Below are 12,874 nucleotides of genomic sequence, written 5' to 3' on the forward strand. Positions count from 1 at the left end.
TAAACATTAATTCATTACCTTCTTCCCCACAACATGACAAATAGCATTCTACTTTCTATCTTTATAAATTTGACTAATCTGGATATGTCTTAGAGGTGAAATAATATAGTCTTTTTCTTTTTTTTTTTTAATTTAATTTAATTTTTTTTAATTTTTTATTTATTTTATTTTATTTTTTTTGTGTAATTTTAATTTTATTTTATTTTTAAACTTTACATAATTGTATTAGTTTTGCCAAATATCAAAATGAATCCATCACAGGTATACATTACTTTATTTTTAAAACTATAGTCTTTTTCTGACTAGCTTATTTCTCTGAGCACATTGTTCTCAAGCTCCATTTGTTTTGCAGCATGTATCAGAATGTGTATCAGAATTTTTATTTTGACTGTGCCATGTGGCTTGAAGGATCTCAGTTTCCTGACCAGGAATTAAACCCTGGCAGGGCAGTGAAAGCACTGAATCCTAACCACTAGACCACCAGGGAACTCCCCATAATTTCCTTCATTTTTAAGGTGAATAATATTTCACTGTATGCATGTATTACATTTTATTTATCCATTCATTGATTGGTGGACACTTGGGTTGTTTTCATCTTTGGTTACTATGAATAATGCTGCTATGAACACAGGTTCTATGTTCAAAAATAATATTGCTATGAATAAAATATCTATGTCCCTACTTTCAACTTCTTTATATATATACCCAGAGTAGAAGTGCTAAGTCATATGGTAATTCTACTTTTAATTTTGAGGAACTGAGAAACTATTTTCCATAGCAACTGTACCATTTTACATTTCATCAATGGTGCACAAGGGTTCCAGTTTCTTGACATCCTCGTCAATACTTGTTCTTTTTGATTGTTAATATTGTTAGTCCTGTTGTTGTTTGTATAGTATCCAACCTAATAGGTATGAGATGGTATCTCACTGTGGTTTTGATTTGCATTTTCCTAATAATTAGTGATGCTGAGCATCTTTCCATGTGCTTATAAACCATTTGTGCATCTTCTTTGGAAAAATGTCTATTTAAGACCTTTGACTATTATTTAGTCAGTTTGTTTTTGTGTTGTTAAATTTTAGGAATTCTCTATATATTCTGGATATTCATCCTTTATCATATATATGATTGGTAAAGATTTTCCCCAATTTGTGAGTCATCCTTTTAGTCTGTTAACAGAGTCTTTGATATTCATCCTTTATCATTTATATGATTTATAAAGATTTTCTGCCACTTGTGAGTTGTCTTTTTACTGTTGATAGAGTCTTTTGAAAACAGTAGTTTTCAATTTTCATGGACTCTATTTGTCTTTTTTTTCTTTTGTTGCTGTGCGTTTGGTGTCATATCCAAGACATAATTTCCAAATAGCTCTCTACCTTAGATTTTCTTCTAGAAATTTTAAAGGTTTAGGGCTTCTCCAGTGGCTCAGCAGTAAAAAATCCATCTGTGATACAGAAGCCACAGGAGACCCTGGGTTCATTCCCTAGTTTGGGAAGACCTGATCAAGGAGGGCATGGCAACCCACTCCAGTATTTTTGCCTGGAGAATCCCACGGACAGGGAAGCCTGGCAGGCTACAGTCCATAGGGTTGGAAAGAGATATGACTGAAGTGACTGAACACACACAGTTCTTACGTTTAGGTCTTCCATTTGTTTTGAGTTAATTTTTGTACATAACATTAAGTAAAGGTCCAACTTCCTTTATTTATAAGTGGATATCCAGGTTTCCTGGCATCACTTGTTGAAAAGACTGTCCTAGGGACCTTCCTGGAAGTCCAGTGGTTAAGAATCAGTACTTTCACTGCAGAGGGCATGGGTTAGATCCCTGGTGGAGGAGCTAAAGGTCCTGCATGCCACGTGGTGCAGGCAAAAACAAAAAGAGGAAAAAAAGAAAAGAATGTCCTTTCCCCACCGAATGGTCTTAGCATCCTCGTGGAAAATCATTTGACAATACATGCATGCAATTATATCTAGACCTTCTACTCCATTACATTGGTGTATCACTTCAGTTCAGTTCAGTTGCTCAGTTGTATCCGACTCTTTGAGACCCCATGACCGTAGCACACCAGGCCTCCCTGTCCATCACCAATTCCCAGAGTTTACCCAAACAGTCAGTGATGCCATCCAATCATTTCATCCTCTGTCATCCCCTTCTCCTCCCCGCCTCAAACTTTCCCAGCATCAGAGTCTTTTCTCTTTTTTTAAATTAAATTTATTTATTTTAATTGGAGGTTAATTACTTTACAATATTGCATTGGTTTTGCCATACATCAACAAGAATCTGCCACGGGTGTACACGTGCTCCCCATCCTGAGCCCCCCTCCCACCCCCCTCCCTGTATCATCCCTTTGGGTCATCCCAGTGCACCAGCCCCAAACATCCTGTATCCTGCATCGAACCTGCACTGGTGATTCATTTCTTATATGATATTATATATGTTTCAATGCCATTCTCCCAAATCATCCCACCCTCTCCCTCTCCCACATAGTCCAAAAGACTGTTCTATACATCTGTGTCTCTTTTGCTGTCTTACATACAGTGTTATCATTACCATCTTTCTAAATTCCATATATATGCATTAGTATACTGTATTGGTGTTTTTCTTTCTGGCTTACTTCACTCTGTATCAGGGTCTTTTCAAATGAGTCAGCTCTTCGCATCAGGTGGCCAAAGTATTGCAGTTTCAGCTTCATCATCAGTCCTTCCAATGAACACCCAGGACTGATCTCCTTTAGGATGGACTGGTTGGATCTCCTTGCAGTCCAAGGGACTCTCAAGAGTCTTCTCCAACACCACAGTTCAAAAGCATCAATTCTTCGATGTTCAGCTTTATAGTCCAACTCTCACATCCATACATGACCACTGGGGAAACAATAGCCTTGACTAGACGGACCTTTGTTGACAAAGTGATGTCTCTGCTTTTTAATATGATTTCTAGGTTGGTCATAACTTTCCTTCCAAGGAGTAAGCGTCTTTTAATTTCATGGCTGCAATCACCATCTGCAGTGATTTTGGAGCCCAGAAAAAATAAAGTCAGCCACTTTTTCCACTGTTTCCCCATCTATTTTCTATGAAGCGATGGGAAAGGATGCCATGATGTTAGTTTTCTGAATGTTGAGTTTTAAGCCAACTTTTTCACTCTCCTCCTTCACTTTCATCAAGAGGCTTTTTTAGTTGTTCTTCACTTTCTGCCATAAAGGTGGTATCATCTGTATATCTGAGGTTATTGATATTCCTACCAGTAATCTTGATTCCGGCTTGTGCTTCATCTAGCCCAGCATTTCTCATGATGTACTCTGCATATAAGTTAAATAAGCAGGGTGACAATATACAGCCTTGACGTACTCCTTTTCCTATTTGGAACCAGTCTGTTGTTCCATGTCCAGTTCTAACTGTTGCTTCCTGACCTGCATACAGGTTTATCAACAGGCAGGTCAGGTAGTGTGGTATTCCCATCTCTTTCAGAATTTTCCAGTTTACTGTGATCCACACAGTCAAAGGCTTTGGCATAGTCAATAAAGCAGAAAGAGATGTTTTTCTGGAACTCTCTTGCTTTTTCAATGATCCAGCAGATGTTGGCAACTTGATCTCTGGTTTCTCTGCCTTTTCTAAAACCAGCTTAAACATCTGGAAATTCATGGTTCACGTATTGCTGAAGCCTGGCTTGGAGAATTTTGAGCATTACTATACTAGTGTGTGAGATGAGTGCAATTGTGTGGTCGTTTGAGCTTTCTTTGGCATTGCCTTCCTTTGGGATTGGGATGAAAATTGACCTTTTCCAGTCTTGTGGCCACTGCTGAGTTTTCCAAATTTGCTGGCATATTGAGTGCAGCACTTTCACAGCATCATCTTTCAGGATTTGAAAGAGCTCAACTGGAATTCCATTACCTCCACTATCTTTGTTCGTAGTCATGCTTCCTAAGGCCCACTTGACTTCACATTCCAGGATGTCTGGCTCTAGGTCAGTGATCACACCACTGTGATTATCTGGGTCATGAAGATCTTTTTTGTACAGTTCTTCTGTATAATCTTGCCACCTCTTCTTACTATCTTCTGCTTCTGTTAGGTCCCTACCATTTCTGTCCTTTATTGTGCCCATCTTTGCATGAAATGTTCCCTTGGTATCTCTAATTTTCTTGAAGAGATCTCTAGTCTTTTCCATTCTATTGTTTTCCTCTAGTTCTTTGCATTGATTGCTGAAGAAGGCTTTCTTAAATCTTCTTGCTATTCTTTGGAACTCTGCATTCAAATGGGTATATCTTTCCTTTTCTCCTTTGCTTTTTGCTTCTCTTCTTTTCACAGCTATTTGTAAGATCTCCCCAGACAGCCATTCTCCTTTGCTTTTTTGCATTTCTTTTTCTTGGGGATGGTCTTGATTCCTGTCTCTTGTACAATGTCACGAACCTCCATCCATAGTTCATCAGGCACTCTGTCTATCAGATCTACTCCCTTAAATCTATTTCTCACTTCCACTGTATAGTTGTAAGGGATTTGATTAGGTCATACCTGAATGGTCTAGTGGTTTTCCCCACTTTCTTCAATTTAAGTCTGAATTTGGCAATAAGGAGTTCATGATCTGAGCCACAGTCAGCTCCCGGTCTTGTTTTTGCTGACTGTACAGAAATGCAATAGAACTGCATTATTTTTTTGTTTGATTTTGTATCCTGCCTCTTTACTGAATTTGTTTATAACTGTTTCGTGTGTGTGTGCAGTCTTCAGGATTTAGTACATATTAGATCATATCACTTGCAAACAGATAAATTTACTTTTTCTTTTCTAATGTGAATACATAATTTTATTTCTTTTTCTTGCCTAATTACTCTGGCTAGGACTTCCAGTACTATGTTGAATAGAAGTAGTGAAAGCAAGCATCCTTTCCTTATTGCAGTTAAAATGGTAAAGTGTTTCACCACTGAGTGTTATGTTCACTGTGAGGTTTTTGTATTTTACTTTTATTATGTTGAGGTAGTATTCTTTTATTCCTACCTTGTTCAATGTTGTTTATCATGATTTCATAAGTTTTGTCAAATGATTTTCTGCATTGAGACAATGTGTTTTTTCCTTTATTCTGTTAATTATATTTGTATTGCATGTATCACACATTGATTACTTTTCATACATTGAGACATCCTTGCACCACAGAAATTAATCATAGTTGGTTACAGTGTAGAATCCTTTAGATATGCTGATAAAATTGCCTTTCTGGCCTTTAGGGGAATTTCTTACACTAATGTTTATAAAGGATATTGGTCTATAACTTTCTTGTAGTGTCTCTGTCTGGCTTTGGTTTCAGGGTAATGCTTGTTTCATAGAATGAGTTAGGAAATGTTCTCTTTTAAACATTTTGGAAAAGTTTGAGCATGACTGATACTAACTCTTCCCTAAATGTCTGGTAGAATTCACCAATGAAGTAGTCAGATCCAGGATTTTTCTTTGTTGTGAGATTTTTGATAACTGACCAATACCAGTCAGTGATCTATTCAGATTTCTTTGTGCTGCAGTCTTGGTAGATTTTGTGTCTTGGTAGGCATTTTTTTCCCCATTTCATTTAAGTAATCAAATTTGTTACCATAAAATTTTTCATAGTGCTCTCTTATAATCCTTTTTCTTTCTGTACAATGAGTAGTAATGTCTGCATTTTCATTTCTGATCTTAGCAATTTGAAGATAAAAACATGTTAAATGACCACAGGAACCAACTTGAAGGTGTCCCCAATTGTCAAAGCCATTTGAACAGTAAAATAAATAATTATAGCATTGGATTATAATTCATAGAACAAAATGAATATCCATGAATTCATATTTGATCACTAAATAATTGAATAAATAAGTAGGGAAGAATAGTTCTTCTTTACAGAAGAACTCTAATCTTTAAAAGAAATATAAATTTAAATAGGAAATTTACATTAGGAAATGCCGCCCTAATAATTGCTGTAGATAAAATCTACCAATGGATGTTAAAATCAGTACATGAAAGTCTGAGGAGAAATAGGATATTTGCATAGCTTGAAATTATCTCCCATGATGTAATTATTAATCCCAAAGGGGGAAAAAAAAACAGTAACATTACAGTGGAGAAATATAACTATGAACAAAGATAATTTTGACCAGAACCTTCAACAGGAATAAGATACGTTCACATTATGTACCCGCTGAAGATTTACTGAGGATACACCATCACTTCTGTGATATTATTACTAAAAATGCAAATCTTGATTTTGCTTATCTTTTCAAAAAAACAGCTCTAAGTTTCATTGATCTTTTCTATTTTTTAAGTCTCTATTTCATTTCTTTCTCTTCTGATCTTTAAGATTTCTTTGCTTCTGTTAACTTTGGGTTTTGTTATTCTTTTCCTGTTTCCTTTAGGTATAAGGTTAAGTTGTTTGAGATTGTTCTTGCTGTTGTTCTTGAGGTTTGTATCACTGTAAACTTCCCTGTTAGAACTGCTTCTGCTGCATCCCACAGATTATGGATTGTTGTGCTTGTTTTAAATTTCCTCCAGGTATTTTGTGATTTTTCTCTTTAGTTTATTCAGTTATTCATTGGTTGTTCAATAGCATATTTTTTAGCCTCTGTACTTTTTGCAGTTTTTATTTTCTTGTAGCTGATTTCTAGTCTCATAGCATTGTGGTTGGAAAAGATATTTGATATGATTTTAATTTTCTTCAATTTACCAAGGCTTGTTTTGTGGCCTAGAATGTGATCTATCCCAGAGAATGCTTTGTGTGCAGCTGAAAATAATGTGTATTCTGCTGCTTTGGGGTGAAATGTTATATATATATATATATATTAGGTCCATCTAGCTTAATGTCATTTAAAGCCAGTCATTTAAATCTTGAGACAGACTCATTAATAAAAAAAGAGAGAAAGCTCAAATCAATAAAGTCAAAAATAAAAAAGGAGAAATTATAACCAACATCATGAAATACAAAGTAATTGCAGAGATTACTATGGACAAGTATATAACAAGAAGATGAACAATCTAGAAGAAATTAACAAATTCTTAGAGAGGTATAATCTCTCAAGACTGAACCTTGAGGAAATAGAAAATATGAACAGACCAATAATGAAACTAAATCAGTAATTTAAAAACTCCCAGAAGAGAAAAGTCCAAGACCACAGGGCTTCACAGGTGAGTTCTACCAAACTTTTACAGAAGAGATAATATCTACCTTCTCAAATTATTCCAAACAATTGCAGAGGAAGGAATACTTTTGAGCTCATTCTATGAGGCCAGCATCACCCTGATACCAAAACCAGACAAAAATATCACACAAAAACAGACACATAGATCAATGGAACAGGATAGGAAGCCCAGAAGTAATCTATGCACTTAAGGTCAATTAATCTATGACAAAAGAGGTAAAAATATACAGTGGAGAAAACACAGTCTCTTCAGTAAGTGGTCCTGGGAAAACAGGACAACTATATGTAAAAGAATAAAATCAGAACATTTCCTCACACTATATATAAACAATAAACTCAAAATGAATTAAAACCTAAATGTGAGACTATAAACCATAAAACTCCTAGAAGAAAACAACAGAACACTCTTTGACATAAATCATAGCAATATTATTTTGATTTTTCCCCTAAGGCAAAGGAAACAAGTTGGCTAAACAGTTGGGACCTAATTAACCTTAAAATCTTTTCCATATCAAAGGATGCAATGGAGAAAATGATAAGACAATCTACTGAACTGGAGAAAATATTTGCAAACGATATGACTAATAAGGGAGTTAATATCTAAAATATATAAAAACAAGTCATACAACTCAACATCAATAAACAACCTGATTAAAAATGGGCAGAAGATCTGAATAGACATTTTTGCAAATAATACATACAGATGACCAACCGGCACATGAGAAGATGCTCAATACAGTTAATCATCAGAGAAATGTAAATTAAAACTACAATCAGTTATCACCTCACACCTGTCAGAATGGTTTTCATCAAAAAGACCAAGTATCTAATGTGGCAAGGATTAGATGGAGATTAGTGGATTAGTGGAGATTAGTGGGAATTAGTGGAGATTAGTGGGATTTAGTGTAGCTCAAGCAGGCTTCCCTGGTGGCTCAGAGGTTAAAGCGTCTGCCTGCAATGTGGGAGACCTGGGTTCGATTCCTGGGTGGGGAAGATCCCCTGGAGAAGGAAATGGAAATCCACTCCAGCACTCTTGCCTGGAAAATTCCATGGATGGAGGAGCCTGGTGGGCTACAGTCCATGGGGTTGCAAAGAGTCGGACACAACTGAGTAACTTCACTGGTGATCAGCTAACTGGTACTCCAGGTGAGCCTTACTCACCATGCACTAAAACCACTTTCCAATATAGGTTGCTGTATTTGGAATAAAAATTAAAAGACAAATGTGAGGCAATTTCTGTGTAGAACCCTGTAGTGGAGATTAGTGGGATTAGTGGAGAAAAGGGAAACTTTGTACACTGTTAGTGGGTATGTTTATTGGTGCAGCCACTGTGGGAAATAGTATGGAGGTTCCTCAAAAAACTAAAAATAGAACTACCATATGATCCAGGGTTTACTCCTGGATATATATCTGAGAAAAATGAAACACAAATTCAAAATGATACATGCTCTCAATGTTCATAGCAGCATTACTTACAATAGCCAAGATATGGAAGCAACCTAAGTCTTTATCCACCGATGAATTGCTAAATAAGACTATATATACATATATGTATGCATATACACATACACACACACACACAATGGAATACTACTTGGTCATAAAAATGAGTGAAGTTTTGCCACTTACAACAACATGGATGGACTTGGAGGTTATTATTCTTAGTAGAATAAGTCAGACAAAAAGACAAATACTGTATGTTATTTCTTATCTAAAGCTATAACAAACTAGTGAAAAGATATGGACTTACAGATACAGAAAACAAACTAGTGGTTGCCAGTGGGAAGAGGGACATGGGAGGAACACGACAGTGGCCGGTGTTTAAGAGCTTTGGACTGCTATGTATAAAACAGATAAATTACAATGATATATTGTACAACACAGGAAATATAGCCAATGTTTTAAAACAACTTTAAATGAAATATAATCTTTAAAAATTGTGAATCACTAAGCTGTACACCTGAAACATATAATAATACAAATCAACTATACTTCAATTTTTAAAAAAAATCACAATCTTAGTCTAATTATGACAAAATTAGGAAAACTGGCAAGATTGCTGGGAGAAATATCAATAACCTCAGATATGCGGATGACACCACCCTTATGGCAGAAAGCGAGGAGGAACTAAAGAGCCTCTTGATAAAGGTGAAAGAGGAGAGTGAAAAAGCTGGCTTAAAACTCAACATTCAAAAAACTAAGATCATGGCATCTGGTCCCATCATTTCATGGCAAATAGATGGGGAAACAATGGAAACAATGACAGACTTTATTTTCTTGGGCTCCAAAATCACTGCAGATGATGACTGCAGCCATGAAATTAAAAGACACTTGCTCCTTGAAAGAAAAGCTATGACCAACCTAGACAGCATATTAAAAAGCAGAGACATTACTTTGCCAACAAAGGTCCATCTAGTCAAGCCTGTGGTTTTTGCAGTAGTCATTATGGATTTGAGAGTTGGATCATAAAGAAGGCTGAGTACTGAAGAAATGATGTTTTTGAACTATGGTTCTGGATAAGACTCTTGATAGTCCCTTGGACTGCAAGGAGATCCAACCAGTTAATCCTAGAGGAAATCAACCCTGGATATGTATTGGAAGGACTGATGCTGAAGCTGAAGCTCCAAAACTTTGGCCACCTTATGAGAAGAGCTGACTCTTCTCATCAAGGAAAAGACCTTGATGCTGGGAAGATTGAAGACAGGAGAAGGGGATGACAGAGGACAAGATGGTTGGATGGCATCACTGACTTAATGGACATGAGTTTGAGCAAGCTCAGGGAGATGGTGAAGGACAGGGAAGCCTGGTATGCTGCAGTCTGTGGGGCTGCAAAGAGTCGGACATGAGTGAGCAACTGAACACAACAACAGGCAAACGTAAATTGAGAAGTATTAAGAAACATAATGGAGAAGGCGATGGCACCCCACTCCAGTACTCTTGCCTGGAAAATCCCATGGATGGAGGAGGCTGGTAGGCTGCAGTCCATGGGGTCGCAAAGAGTGGGACACCACTGAGTGACTTCACTTTCACTTTTCACTTTCATGCATTGGAGAAGGAAATGGCAACTCACTCCAGTGTTCTTGCCTGGAGAATCCCAGGGATGGCGGAGCCTGGTGGGCTGCCGTCTCTGGGGTCGCACAGAGTTGGACACGACTGAAGCAACTTAACAGCAGTAGCAGCAGCAAGAAACATAACTGGGCAGTATTCACCAAATGGCAAGGTTATGAATATCAGGAAAGGCAGAAGAACTATCATAGCTTATAGGAGACCAAGAAGATACAACAATTTTAAGTACAATGTGGCATTTTGAATTGGATCTTGGAACATAAAAATTTGTGGAAAAATGTGAAATTCAGATAAAATGCATAAAATAGTATAGTATCAATGTTAATTTCCTTATTATGATAATTGTTCCTTGGTTATATAAGATGTTAACATTAAAGAAATCTAAGTAAAGAGCATATGTAATTCTACATTCTTTTGGTAAGTTTTCTTTAAATCTAAAATTATTTCAAAATAAAAGCTAAAGTTGTATTCAGTGTTCCTTATCTCAAGTTTTTGCTAATCATAGCTACCATGTTCTTGCATTTTAACATTGACAGTGTTAAATGTTATAGTTCCAAAATCAAATTTAACCCTATGCCCCAGTTTTTTTTTTTTTTTTTTTTTAAGAACTTTGTTTGGCATTCGGAATCTAGTTCTCTGACCAGGGATGGAATCTGGGCCCTCTGCATCAGGAGCATGAATTCTTAACCACTGGACCACCAGGGAAATCCCTAGTTCCCAGTTTTTAGCAGTTGTGTGTATTTCAGCACTCCTGAGAGGATTCACAGTTATAGATTCAGGAAGACAAGAGTTGAGGCTACATAGGACTGTAGACAATAAATCCATTTCTCATGCTGGTGCCTTCTTTCCTGGAGGAAATACTATATAAGGACAGTGAAAGGAGCTTGGGAAAGTATGAAAAATTTACAAATAAAAATACAAATATATAATGTATGTAACTCATGTGCTTCTACAAATACTGTCTGTAATTTTAATTTTAATATTTGGTTAAAGAGAGTCTCTGGCTCAACTATTTCCAATTTACTCTTTTTAAAAAATCTACACCTATATGCCTCTGGAAGAAATGGGCTGAGAAAATATGTACACGGAGTAGAAGCTGTAGGAAGATTCACCATCATTTTGAATTATGTGTTATCTTGAGAAAGAAATGGCATCCAATTGAATGCAGAGTTCCAAAGAATAGCAAGGACAAATTAGAAAGACTTCCTCAGTGATCAGTGCAAAGAAATAGAGGAAAATAATATAATGGGAAAGACTAGAGATCTCTTCAAGAAAATTAGAGATACCAAGGGAACATTTCATGCAAAGATGGGCAAAATAAAGGACAGAAATAGTAGGGACCTAACAGAAACAGAAGATATTAAGAAGACATGGCAAGAATTCACAGAAGAACTGTACAACAAAGATCTTCACGACCAAGATAATCACAATGGTGTGATCACTCACCTAGAGCCAGACATCCTGGAATGTGAAGTCAAGTGAGCCTTAGGAAGCATGACTACGAACAAAGCTAGTGGAGGTGATGGAATTCCAGCTGAGCTATTTCAAATCCTAAAAGATAATGCTGTGAAAGTGCTGCACTCAATATGCCAGCAAATTTGGAAAACTCAGCAGTGGCCACAAGACAGGAAAAGGTCAGTTTTCATTTCAATCCCAAAGAAAGGCAATGCCAAAGAATGCTCAAACTACTGCACAATTGCACTCATCTCACACGCTTTGTAAAGTAATGCTCAAAATTCTCCAAGCCAGGATTCAGCAATACATGAACTGTGAACTTCCAGATGCTCAAGCTGGTTTTAGAAAAGGCAGAGGAACCAGAGATCAAATTGCCAACATCCGTTGGATCATTGAAAAAGCAAAAGAGTTCCAGAAAAACACCTATTTCTGCTTTATTAACTATGCCAAAGCCTTTGACTGTGTGGATCACAACTACTTGTGGAAATTCTGAAAGAGATGGGAATACCAGACCACCTGACCTGCCTCTTGAGAAATCTGTATGCAGGTCAGGAAGCAACAGTTAGAACTGGACATGGAACAACAGACTATTTCAAAATAGGAAAAGGAGTACGTCAAGGCTGTATACTGTCTCCCTGCTTATTTAACTTGTATGTAGAGTACATTATGAGAAACACTAGGCTGGGTGAAGCACAAGCTGGAATCAAGATTGCCAGGAGAAATATCAATAACCTCAGATATGCAGATGATATCACCCTTATGGCAGAAAGTGAAGAAGAACTAAAGAGCCTCTTGTTGAAAGTGAAAGAGGAGAGTGAAAAAGTTGGCTTAAAACTCAACATTCAGAAAACTAACATCATGGCATCTGGTACCATCACTTCATGGCAAATAGATGGGGAAACAGTGGAAACAGTATCAGACTTTATTTTTCTGGGCTCCAAAATCACTGCAGATGGTGACTGCAGCCATAAAATTATAAGACACTTACTCCTTGGAAGATAAGGTATGACCAAGCTAGACAGCATATTAAAAAGCAGAAATATTACTTTGTCAACAGAGATCCATCTAGTCAAAGCTTATGCTTTTCCAGTAGTCATGTATGGATGTGAAAGTTGGACTATAAAGAAAGCTGAGCATTGAAGAATTGATGCTTTTGAACTGTGGTGTTGGAGAAGACTCTTAAGAGTCCCTTGGACTGCAAAGAGATCC

At 36.8% G+C, this 12,874-nt stretch overlaps 1 protein-coding gene across 1 annotated transcript in view; it reads right to left on the reverse strand.

Annotated features, from left to right (window-relative positions):
- The window catches only part of DNAH3 (dynein, axonemal, heavy chain 3), a 249,802-nt gene that overhangs the window by 104,013 nt on the left and 132,915 nt on the right, over positions 1-12,874 (reverse strand). The gene's annotated exons all lie outside the window — the stretch shown is intronic.

The sequence above is a fragment of the Bison bison genome, unplaced genomic scaffold, assembly GCF_000754665.1.
Source record: "Bison bison bison isolate TAMUID 2011002044 unplaced genomic scaffold, Bison_UMD1.0 scf7180017864072, whole genome shotgun sequence".
Taxonomy (NCBI): Eukaryota; Metazoa; Chordata; class Mammalia; order Artiodactyla; family Bovidae; genus Bison; species Bison bison.